This window comes from Salmo salar, chromosome 17, assembly GCF_965601325.2.
Source record: "Salmo salar chromosome 17, fSalSal1, whole genome shotgun sequence".
NCBI classification, from domain to species: domain Eukaryota; kingdom Metazoa; phylum Chordata; class Actinopteri; order Salmoniformes; family Salmonidae; genus Salmo; species Salmo salar.
Window position 1 is genome coordinate 6,860,361 of NC_138307.1, and position 11,934 is coordinate 6,872,294.

Here is an 11,934-nt window from a genome sequence, read left to right on the forward strand (position 1 = left end):
TCCTCCTCCAAACATGTCGAGTTGATGCCAAAGAGCTCCATTTTGGTCTCATCTGACCACAACACTTTCACCCAGTTGTCCTCTGAATCGTTCAGATGTTCATTGGCAAACTTCAGACGGGCATGTATATGTTCTTTCTTGAGCAGGGGGACCTGGCGGGCGCTGCAGGATTTCAGTCCTTCATGGCGTAGTGTGTTACCAATTGTTTTCTTGGTGACTATGGTCCCAGCTGCCTTGAAATCATTGACAAGATCCTCCCGTGTAGTTCTGGGCTGATTCCTCACCGTTCTCATGATCATTGCAACTCCACGAGGTGAGATCTTGCATGGAGCCACAGGCCGAGGGAGATTGACAGTTCTTTTGTGTTTCCTCCATTTGCGAATAATCGCACCAACTGTTGTCACCTTCTCACCAAGCTGCTTGGCGATGGTCTTGTAGCCCATTCCAGCCTTGTGTAGGTCTACAATCTTGTCCCTGACATCCTTGGAGAGCTCTTTGGTCTTGGCCATGGTGGAGAGTTTGGAATCTGATTGATTGATTGCTTCTGTGGACAGTGTCTTTTATACAAGTAACAAGCTGCGATTAGGAGCACTCCCTTTAAGAGTGTGCTCCTAATCTCAGCTCGTTACCTGTGTAAAAGACACCTGGGAGCCAGAAATCTTTCTGATTGAGAGGGGGTCAAATACTTATTTCCCTCATTAAAATGCAAATCGATTTATAACATTTTTTACATGCGTTTTTCTGGATTGTTTTGTTGTTATTCTGTCTCTCACTGTTCAAATAAACCTACCATTAAAATTATAGACTGATCATTTCTTTGTCAGTGGGCAAACGTACAAAATCAGCATGGGATCAAATACTTTTTTCCCTCACTGTAGGCATACTGGGATTAGTACTCAACTGCTCATGCCCACTGTGTCTGTTGTGTCTCTCTCAACCTCAGTTCAAACATCTACTTTTCTAACTTAAAGCTATATGTACGGTTTCTCTTTCTCTCAGGATGGCAGTGTTGTTCAAGTGTATGGCATAGCGTGACAAGGTCCCTGTATTGTAGTCATGCCCCTGTGGGTCAGTGTCGCGGAAACGTTACAATCTATCATCCTGGCATAGTTGTTTCCTCCTTCCATTACCTCATCACTCCTTCCAAATCCCCATCTGCTTCCCATTCCACCACATATTTATGTATGTATGGTCTTAGCTTCTCTCCCAGGGTGAAACAGCTGCACATCCAACAAGACACAGATCTGGGCTGCGTTCAGTTCGCAAACACGCAGTGCAACATTTAAAAAAAATGAAGCTGCTCACTGAGTGACCAGTTGAAAAACAGGGAGGTGTTGGGTTGGGGGTTCAAAATGCACTGCTGCCCTTTAAAGACATCACTCATTGTTTCAAGCCACACCTGCCACATTCACCAAATGGAGCAAATGTACCTCAAATCTGTTCAAGAAAGGACAAGAGCGTTTTGGGGAAACATGTCATTCAGTCCAAATCGTTACGCAACGTAGAAAACATTCACTCAAACTGAAGGCACCTCAGATCTGCATTACTTACTAATTAAAGCTCTTGCATGTGGCTAGCTAGAGAGCATTCCCTTTCCCGCCCTCACTCAAATCTAACTTATAAAGCTTCAGCTGGGGCGAAGGCTGTTAGAATTAACTTTATTTTCAAAACATGCAAACAGTGACACAAAACAGAGGCCTCAGTCGTGGCATTTACAATCACAGAGTCTTTGAGCAGTGCTCTACTACTCGCTCTCTCTTGCTCGTTCTCTCAAACTGTCCCTCGTATTCTCAGTTATGAAGTCTAGTATTCAAGGCTGCAAACAGAAAGTCTACTCTGAGTTATTGAGACAGAAAGGGAATGAAGATATTGCAAAGTGAGAGAAAGTAGCAAGAGGCAAAACGGTCACTGCCAGGGACCATTTGTAATTAATTTAGATCAGAGGAGAACAGCTTAATGTCAGCAGCCAGCCAGTGTACGGGCATGTTAAATAAGAAGTGAAGTGCCCTGAGGATGTGCACTGTACACAGTGTAATCTCACATGCAGGCAAGAGACCGCTTACACAGTCGGAGACGGAGAGAGAGCGAGAGAAGGATGGAGATAAAAAGTACTAGTGCTTTGAGAACCTGATCAGACAAGACAAAGAAAGAGAGAGACTGGTAAATATTTCTCAATCACAGGCCTTTTTCTAGATTTATTCAAAGAGCTCAGGAGTTTATGATGTAAAAATAAGAGGAAAGCCTGCATGGATATTTCTTTGAAGATTTAATATACCATGAAAAGATCAAAACTACAAAGAAACTCAATAAACCTCGCAGTCCAGAGTATCAAAGCATTCAAGAAGAACCCAGCTGCTATAGCTGTACATACAGTATCAGTTCCATGTGAGACAACTTTTGATATACAGTACGTACACAAAATTCCTTCACATTGACAATCTGTTCCTGGATCATATTTGGAACATACAAAGTTTGGAACACACAAAGCCTATCATACTGCTACATACTGCAGTTCTACTCAGAGCCCTTTACAGAGCTGTGGCTCTTGTTCTACCTGCCCAGCCCGAGCCTTTGGTCTTGAGAAGTAACATCTCACCTTGGGAAAGCCTGGAAGCTACATGATCAGAGGGTGAAGTGAATAACAGGGGGGACAAGTAGCAAAGCCCATTAGACCTATAGGATCAGAGGGATCTGGTAATCTAGTCCAGACGTTGCCCCGAGGCTTTACCAGTTCTCAGGTCCTTCTCATGGGCCGTCCTATGAGTGTTGCTGTTTGATGTGGGGCTGCAGGTGTTTGCACAGCCTGGTCCTGTGAGCTGTGGTTAGGGCTGGCCTGCAGGGTCGGATTGGCTCCAGCTGCAGTAGGTACAGTAGCTATCCAGGGTCGTGTTCATTAGGGCACGCCGTAGCAAAACGCTTTGCAATGGAAAGCGAAAAAACAAACGTTTCTTATTGGACAAGTTCAGGTAGTCCCTCCCGGTTTCAGTCGGTTTTGGTGCCTAACGAATACACTCCAGCTCACCTCATCTCAGAGTTACAGCCCAAACTGTCTGTTTACACATATTAAAGGGGCTTTAGACAGAGGCTTTAAGGCTCAGCCCCATCAGAAGAGGTCAAGACAGAGCATCACTGAAAGCTACTTGGCAGTGGTTGGTTGGTTTCGATAAACACTTTTACATTTACATTTACATTTAAGTCATTTAGCAGACGCTCTTATCCAGAGCGACTTACAAATTGGTGCATTCACCTTATGATATCCAGTGGAACAACCACTTTACAATAGTACATCTATATCTTTTAAGGGGGGGGGTTAGAAGGATTACTTTATCCTATCCTAGGTATTCCTTAAAGAGGTGGGGTTTCAGGTGTCTCCGGAAGGTGGTGATTGACTCCGCTGTCCTGGCTTCGTGAGGGAGCTTGTTCCACCATTGGGGTGCCAGAGCAGCGAACAGTTTTGACTGGGCTGAGCGGGAACTGTGCTTCCTCAGAGGTAGGGAGGCGAGCAGGCCAGAGGTGGATGAACGCAGTGCCCTTGTTTGGGTGTAGGGCCTGATCAGAGCCTGAAGGTACGGAGGTGCCGTTCCCCTCACAGCTCCGTATGCAAGCACCATGGTCTTGTAGCGGATGCGAGCTTCAACTGGAAGCCAGTGGAGAGAGCGGAGGAGCGGGGTGACGTGAGAGAACTTGGGAAGGTTGAACACCAGACGGGCTGCGGCGTTCTGGATGAGTTGTAGGGGTTTAATGGCACAGGTAGGGAGCCCAGCCAACAGCGAGTTGCAGTAATCCAGACGGGAGATGTCAAGTGCCTGGATTAGGACCTGCGCCGCTTCCTGTGTGAGGCAGGGTCGTACTCTGCGAATGTTGTAGAGCATGAACCTACAGGATCGGGTCACCGCCTTGATGTTAGTGGAGAACGACAGGGTGTTGTCCAGGGTCACGCCAAGGTTCTTAGCACTCTGGGCGGAGGACACAATGGAGTTGTCAACCGTGATGGCGAGATCATGGAACGGGCAGTCCTTCCCCGGGAGGAAGAGCAGCTCCGTCTTGCCGAGGTTCAGTTTGAGGTGGTGATCCGTCATCCACACTGATATGTCTGCCAGACATGCAGAGATGCGATTCGCCACCTGGTTATCAGAAGGGGGAAAGGAGAAGATTAATTGTGTGTCGTCTGCATAGCAATGATAGGAGAGACCACGTGAGGATATGACAGAGCCAAGTGACTTGGTGTATAGCGAGAATAGGAGAGGGCCTAGAACAGAGCCCTGGGGGACACCAGTGGTGAGAGCACGTGGTGCGGAGACAGATTCTCGCCACGCCACCTGGTAGGAGCGACCTGTCAGGTAGGACGCAATCCAAGCGTGAGCCGCGCCGGAGATGCCCAACTCGGAGAGGGTGGAGAGGAGGATCTGATGGTTCACAGTATCAAAGGCAGCAGATAGGTATAGAAGGATGAGAGCAGAGGAGAGAGAGTTAGCTTTAGCAGTGCGGAGAGCCTCCGTGACACAGAGAAGAGCAGTCTCAGTTGAATGACCAGTCTTGAAACCTGACTGATTTGGATCAAGAAGTTCATTCTGAGAGAGATAGCAGGAGAGCTGGCCAAGGACGGCACGTTCAAGAGTTTTGGAGAGAAAAGAAAGAAGGGATACTGGTCTGTAGTTGTTGACATCGGAGGGATCGAGTGTAGGTTTTTTCAGAAGGGGTGCAACTCTCGCTCTCTAGAAGACGGAAGGGACGTAGCCAGCGGTCAAGGATGAGTTGATGAGCGAGGTGAGGTAAGGGAGAAGGTCTCCGGAAATGGTCTGGAGAAGAGAGGAGGTGATAGGGTCAAGCGGGCAGGTTGTTGGGCGGCCGGCCGTCACAAGACGCGAGATTTCATCTGGAGAGAGAGGGGAGAAAGAGGTCAAAGCACAGGGTAGGGCAGTGTGATTGTGGAACACCAACCACCATCCCCATTCTGCATTGTGCAGTGCTCTATCCAGAGAGGTAATAACCTTAATGATAATAGTTAATGGGGGTATGGGGTACTATCTAGTCTGACACTACTAGAGTCAGTCACTATTTCATCTCTCTCACAGCCTCACTCCAAGCCCTCTGGGACTCGTATTGAGTGTGAGTGCACCTAAATCTTGACATACTACCCTCTGAATTACAGTCCTCTGCTGTACAATTAATCTGGGGGGAATTCAGCGGTGGTGAGCCTTCAGGCTTGTAGGATGTAAATGACATGCTTTCACCCCTCCACAGCAACATGGTATCATTCATAAGCCACAGAGAGTGAAGCTTTTGCGAAAATATAGGCAGCACGATAACACTTTGTCTTTCATTTACATTCATAAAGCGCTTCCCTGATGTATGACGCTGGTCAACTACATTCAAGATACTGTGCTTTGCTTTGTTTACTTAACGTAGCTCTGTTATCTTTCTGTTGTTTTTTTTACTTTTTTTTATTTTTACAAAAGATACACAAGTGTGCCCTTCAGACAGAAAAGGGAATTGGCCAAAGAACACTTTAGGGTATTGTGTTGTTGTGACTGCATACCAGACATAGAATTTTACACATACCTTAAAATCTTATCTGGGAATGAAAATCCACAAACAATAATGGCTAGAGTGATATTAAAAGTACCTAAGATACCAACGGTTAAACGACAACCACCGTGAAATATAGGAAGCATTAAATCTATGTCGATTTGAAAGGGTTATTAAAATAGAAGCTTTTGTGTGCTCACTTGTTTCATGTCTCGCAATGGAATGATCAGCAATAGGAGGAAGGGAACCAACAGAAAAGACAGACAGAACATTGAGGATCAAAAGCTTATAGGCCTACCCGAAGACCACATTGCACCCATATGCAAACATATACACTGGATCTGCAGTCAATCAGTTAGTATTGGATCCCACCTCTCTGCATATGGTGAGCTTATGGTGGTTGCTGTGGTTACACTCCCTTCCCCGTTTGCTTACCTCAGCCGTCAGAGCTGGTTGCTGTAATAGTATCATTCCCACTGTGTTGGTGTGAAGGGGAAGCATATCCCAGACTCCTCTCTACCTACGTAAAGGCATTTGGTGGCAGCAAACAGGGGTGTGTTTGTGTGTGTGTGCGTGCGTGCCTATGCGTGTGTGTGTGTAGTCTAACCCAGGGGGTTCATTCATTTTCTGAAGGGATGCCAGTCTCTCTCATCTTGCAGCACTTTGCCTGCCGAATACCTGTAATTGAACTTACCTTTGGGTAGCAAAGCCCAGCAGCTGTTTTTTATCTGACGCTGTAGATCCCCCATTTCCATTGACTTACTGCTCACCGTGTCCCTGCAGAGAGGTGGGTGTGCTGCACCCTCAGGCATCCTTCTACTGCTGTGTGTGTGTATTCTCTTCCAATCCACTTGTCTCCCAACTTCCACATTTCTCATGTTTCTGAGTCGACTTATGAGCGGCTGCCCATTTTTGAACGACTATTACATTCCATCCCTGCAAATCGGATTTCCGTTGAGCATACGTCTACATGCAAAGCTCCTCATTATTCATCCCCGGCCTTCCTTTAGTGTCACATCAGAAATAATTGACATAGACAGGGAGAGAGAGAGGGAGAGAAACAGGCTACCACCTACACAGCAGTGGTAATAAACACATCTTAAACTCTTCCTGTTGAAGGATTTCCTTCCTCCCTTTCACGTGAGAGAGGAGGATAGAAATGCATCTACGGTATAGCATACAGTCAGGTCCATAAATATTTGGACATTGACCAAGTTATTATTGTTTTAGCTGTCTACCACAGCATATTGAAATTAAATAATGAATATGAGCTGAAAGTGCAGACTTTCAGCTTTAATTTGAGGGTATTTACATCCAAATCTGGTTAACGGTGTAGGAATTACAGCACTTTTTATATGTGGTCCGCCCCTTTTTAAGGGACCAAAAGTAATTGGACAATGGCTGCTCAGCTGTTGCATGGCCAGGCATCTGTTATTCCCTCATTAGTTCATTTACAAGTAAGCAGATAAAAGGTCTAGAGTTGATTTCAAGTGTGGCATTTGCATTAACCCTCAATATGAAGTCCAAAGAGCTGTCACTGCCAGTGAAGCAAGCCATCATTAGGCTTACAAATCTAAACAAACCCATCAGAGAGATAGCAAAAACATTAGGTTTGGCCAAATCAACTATTTGGTACATTCTTAAAAAGAAAGAACACACTGGTGAGCTCAGGAACACCAAAAGGCCCGGAAGACCAACGTAAAACAACTGTGGTGGATGACAGAATATTTATTTCCCTGGTGAAGAAAAACCCGTTCACAACAGTTGGCCAGATCAGGAACACTCTCCAGGAGGTAGGCATATCTGGGTCAAAGACAACAATCGAGAGAAGACTTCACCAGAGTAAATACAGAGGGTTTGCCACAAGATGTAAACCCATTGGTAAACCTCCAAAACAGGAAGTCCAGATTAGAGTTTGCCAAAAAAACATCTAAAAAAGCTTGTACAGTTCTGGAACAACATCCTATAGACAGATGAGACAAATATCAACTTGTACCAGAATGATGGGAAGAGAAGAGTATGGAGAAGGGAAGGAACTGCTCATGATCCGAAGCATACCACCTCATCTGTGACACATGGTGGAGGTAGGGTTATGGTGTGGTCATGTATGGCTGCCAATGGAACTGGTTCCCTTGGATTTATTGATGCTGTGACTGCTGACAAAAGCAGCAGGATGAATTCTGAAGTGTTTAGGGCTATATAATCTGCTTAGATTCAGCCAAATGCTTCAAAACTCATTGGAAGGCGCTTCACAGTGCAGATGGACAATGACCCGAAGCATACTGCGAAAGCAACCCAATACATTTTTAAGGCAAAGAAGTGGAATGTTCTGCAATGGCCAAAATCACCTGACCTGAATCCAATTGAGCATGCATTTAACTTGCTGAAGGCAAAACTGAAGGCAAAATGCCCCAAGAACAAGCAGGAACTGAAGACAGCTGCAGTAAAGGCCTGACAGAGCATCACCAGGGAACAAACCCAGCATCTGGTGATGTCTATGGGTTCCATACTTCAGGCAGTCATTGACTGCAAAGGATTTGCAACCAAGTATTAAAACTCACAATTTTATGATTATGTTAGTTTATCCAATTACTTTCGAGCCCCTAACATTGGCAACTGTTAAATTCAGTTATCCCCTGCCTCTCATATCCACTGTGATCGAACAGATGCACGGTGCTCAGTACTTTACCAAATTGGATTTACGCAGTGCCTATAACCTGGTGCGCATCAGAGAGGGGGATGAATGGAAGACCGCCTTCAGCACCGGGCACTATGAATACAGGGTAATTCCCTACGGCATGACAAATGCACCCTTGGTGTTTCAATCCTTCATTAACGAGGTGTTTAGAGACATGTTGGGTCGCTGTGTAGGGGTGTACATAAACGACATCTTGGTGTACTCCACTACACGCGAGCAACATTTCTCTCATGTCAGGTCCGTTTTGGAGAGTCTGACAGGGCATCACCGTTTTGGAGAGGCTGACAGGGAGGTCTCCTTCCTGGGCCATCGGATATCCACCGCGGGAGTGGAGATGGAAGGGCAGAGGGTCAGTGCAGTATGGTCGTGGCCTGTTCCATCCAACATAAAGGCGGTGCCTTGCTTCCTAGGTTTTGCCAACTATTTCAGGTGCTTCATTAGGGGTTTCAGCGCAGGGGTGGCCCCTCTCACCTCCCTCCTGAAGGGAGGTCCTAGACAGCTGTGTTGGACTGATGAGGCCAACGAAGCCTTCCATGCGCTCAAGGAACGTTTTACAAACACACCTGTTCTAGCTCATCCTGACCCGTCTCTGCCCTTCATCATGGAGGTGGATGCCTCCAAGGTTGGAGTAGGGACTGTTCTCTCCCAATGCACTGGATCGCCACCTAAACTCCATCCATGCGCCTTCTACTCATGGAAGCTGTCTCCCGCGGAGCGGAATTATGACGTGGGGGATCGTGAGTTGCTGGCCGTCAAGAAGGAGCTGAAAACATGGCAGCACTGGCTGGAGGGTGCTCAACACCCATTCCTTGTTTGGATAGACCACCGGAACCTAGAGTATATTCGAGCAGCGAGGAGGCTGAACCTGCATCAGGCCAGGTGGGCTCTATTCTTTGCCTGGTTTGATTTTACCCTCTCCTACCGGTCGGGATCTAAGAACGTCAAGGCTGATGTGTTGTCCCGGGTGTATGACACAGAGGATCGGAGGGAGAAAGTGACACCCATTGTTCCCCTGTTCTGCATTGTGGCTGCTCACTGTCCCGAGGGGCGTACCTACGTCCCCTCTGATGTGCAGGACCGTCTCCTCGCCTGGACACACACAGCACCTGTGTCGGGGCACCTGGGTATAGGCCATACTATCGACTGTCTCTCTGCCAAGTACTGGTGGCCCACCTTGGCCCAAGATGTCCGGGTTTACGTCTCTTCCTGCTCCACCTGCGCACAGAGCAAGACACAGAGACACCTCCCCTATGGCAAATTCCACACGCTGCCGGTTCCACAATGACCCTGGTCCTATCGCTCCGTGGACTTTGTCACAGACCTTGCCCCCTCGTAGGGGCACACCACCATCCTAGTTGTTGTGGACCGGTTTTCCAAAGCCTGTCGTTTGATTCCTCTGCCTGGTCTCCCTATGGCCATGCAGACCGTGGAGGCTCTCTTCTCTCACATCTTCTGGCACTACGGGATCCCAGAGGACATCGTGTCTGACCGTAGTCCTCAGTTCACCTCCCGTGTCTGGAAGGCCTTCATGGAACGACTGGGGGCGACGGTCAGCCTCACCTCCGGGTACCGTCCCCAATCTAATGGGCAGGTGGAAAGGGTAAATCAGGAACTGGGTAGGTACCTTCGTAGTTAAAGGTCAGGACCGGCCGGGGGAGTGGGCTGCGTTTCTGCACAAAACTCCCTCCATCACTCCGTCACTCCTCCACTAACCTCACTTTCAGTGTGTTCTAGGCTATCAGCCGGCCCTGGCACCCTGGCACCGGAGTCAGACCGATGCTCCTGCGGTGGATGATTGGCTCCGGCGCGCCGAGGAGGTATGGAACACAGCACACACCCGTCTCCAGCATGTCGTCCTCCGGCAGAAGGGGCAGACCGATCGTCACTGCAGTGTGGCCCCGGTCTTTCACCCCGGTGACAGGGTCTGGCTTTCTATGAAGGACCTGCCCCTTCGCCTGCCCTGCTGGAAGCTGAGCCCGAGGTTTGTGGGGCAGTTCCAAGTCCTGAGGAGAGCCAATGAGGTGACATACAGCTCCCCGTCAATTACCGTATCTCACCCTCATTTCATGTATCTCTCCTCAGGCCGGTGGCAGCTGGTCCCTTGGCTAGTGCTGGACCCCACGACACACCTCCCCCTCCCATGGACGTCGAGGGGGCCCCCAGCATACTCCGTCCTCAGCCTGTTGGACTCATGGCGTCATGGGGGGTCTCTCCAGTACCTGGTCGACTGGGAGGGATACGGTCCCGAAGAGCAGTGCTGGGTTCTGATGCGGGACATCCTGGACCATTCTCTCATTCAGGACTTCCACAGGCGTCGTCCCGACCGACCCGGATGTCGTCCCGACCGATCATTACACACCCTTGGTTCCAATCCCCACTCTATCCACTTCCTCTGTAATTTGTTTTTGTCGGTCATTGTAAATGTTGCTTGTTTCCCTGAGAGAAATCTATCCTACTATTTCCTGAGTACTTTGTTATTTTGCACTTTGGGTTTTGTCCCGCTTTTATATAGTGCTTTAATATATTCTGTAGTTCTAAACCTGCGACTGCCTCCTGCCTACTGCCTACTTGTGACAGTAGAGAGCTTTTGCAAGTGCAGCTGCATTATGGTGGGCATGGATCTAGGTCTAGGATATGAACTTTCATGTCCGGGGACGTTCTGAGAGAAGGCTTTCCTCCGGCCCATTCCATTTACAATGCACTCACCCAACAGCTGACCTAGACCTAGATGAACAAACTGCTCTATCATTATGTTAAAAAAAAATATTAAAGAGATAAGCTCAATAATCAACCCATGATTACCATTCCTTAGAATGTGAAGAACCAAAACAGCTCAGACACTGTATTGTCTAAACTGGGAAGAGTTGAATACTTAAACACCTGAGGTATAACTACCTCAAGGGTCAGATCATTGTAATATTACAATATGTCTGCGGTGGATGAAGTGAAACAACCGGTGGGGTATACCCCAATGCAGGATCAATGAATTAGCAAGTTAACTAAATATTCTGAAATAACTTTTATTTTTGGGGAAAAATAAGCTTGAAATGGGCATGGTCTAATTGACTCAACATATCTAAGCGTAGCTTTCTTAATGAACCAGAAAATCTATAGTTATTCCTGATTATTCCTCATTGATCCTGCTTTGTAGTATACCCCTTTGATGAAGTACAAAGCCCCGTAAACCACTGTAGGATTCTGAGTATCGGTGTATCTCTTTTTATCTCTTTTACCCATGCAGTGAATTCCTCTGGAGGGTACAGAACAGACAGTGCTTTCACCAGGCTCCACCTGGATTGTGTGTGTGTGTGGTGGGATTGGTCTATCCCTGCTGTTGACAGGGAGCCAAGGAGATAGCTCTGCTCTACACTCACATCTCACATTCCTGCCAAATGACTAGTTAATGCTGGGAGCACTGAGACTGAGAAGGGGCATTGTACTGACACCTTCCTGGTCTCATTGCGAAGTATGATCCACCTGCCTCTAAACAAGATATCTGTAAGAGGAGAAAAAGAGAGCTTTTTAGGATATGAACTTTCATGACCGGGGACGTTCTGAGAGCAAGCTTTCCTCTGGTCCATTCCATTTACAATACACTCACCCAACAGCTGACCTAGACAGATATTGGATTGTCACACCCTGATCAGTTTCACCTGTCCTCGTTATTATCTCCACCCCCTCCAGGTGTCGCTTGTTTTCCCCAGTGT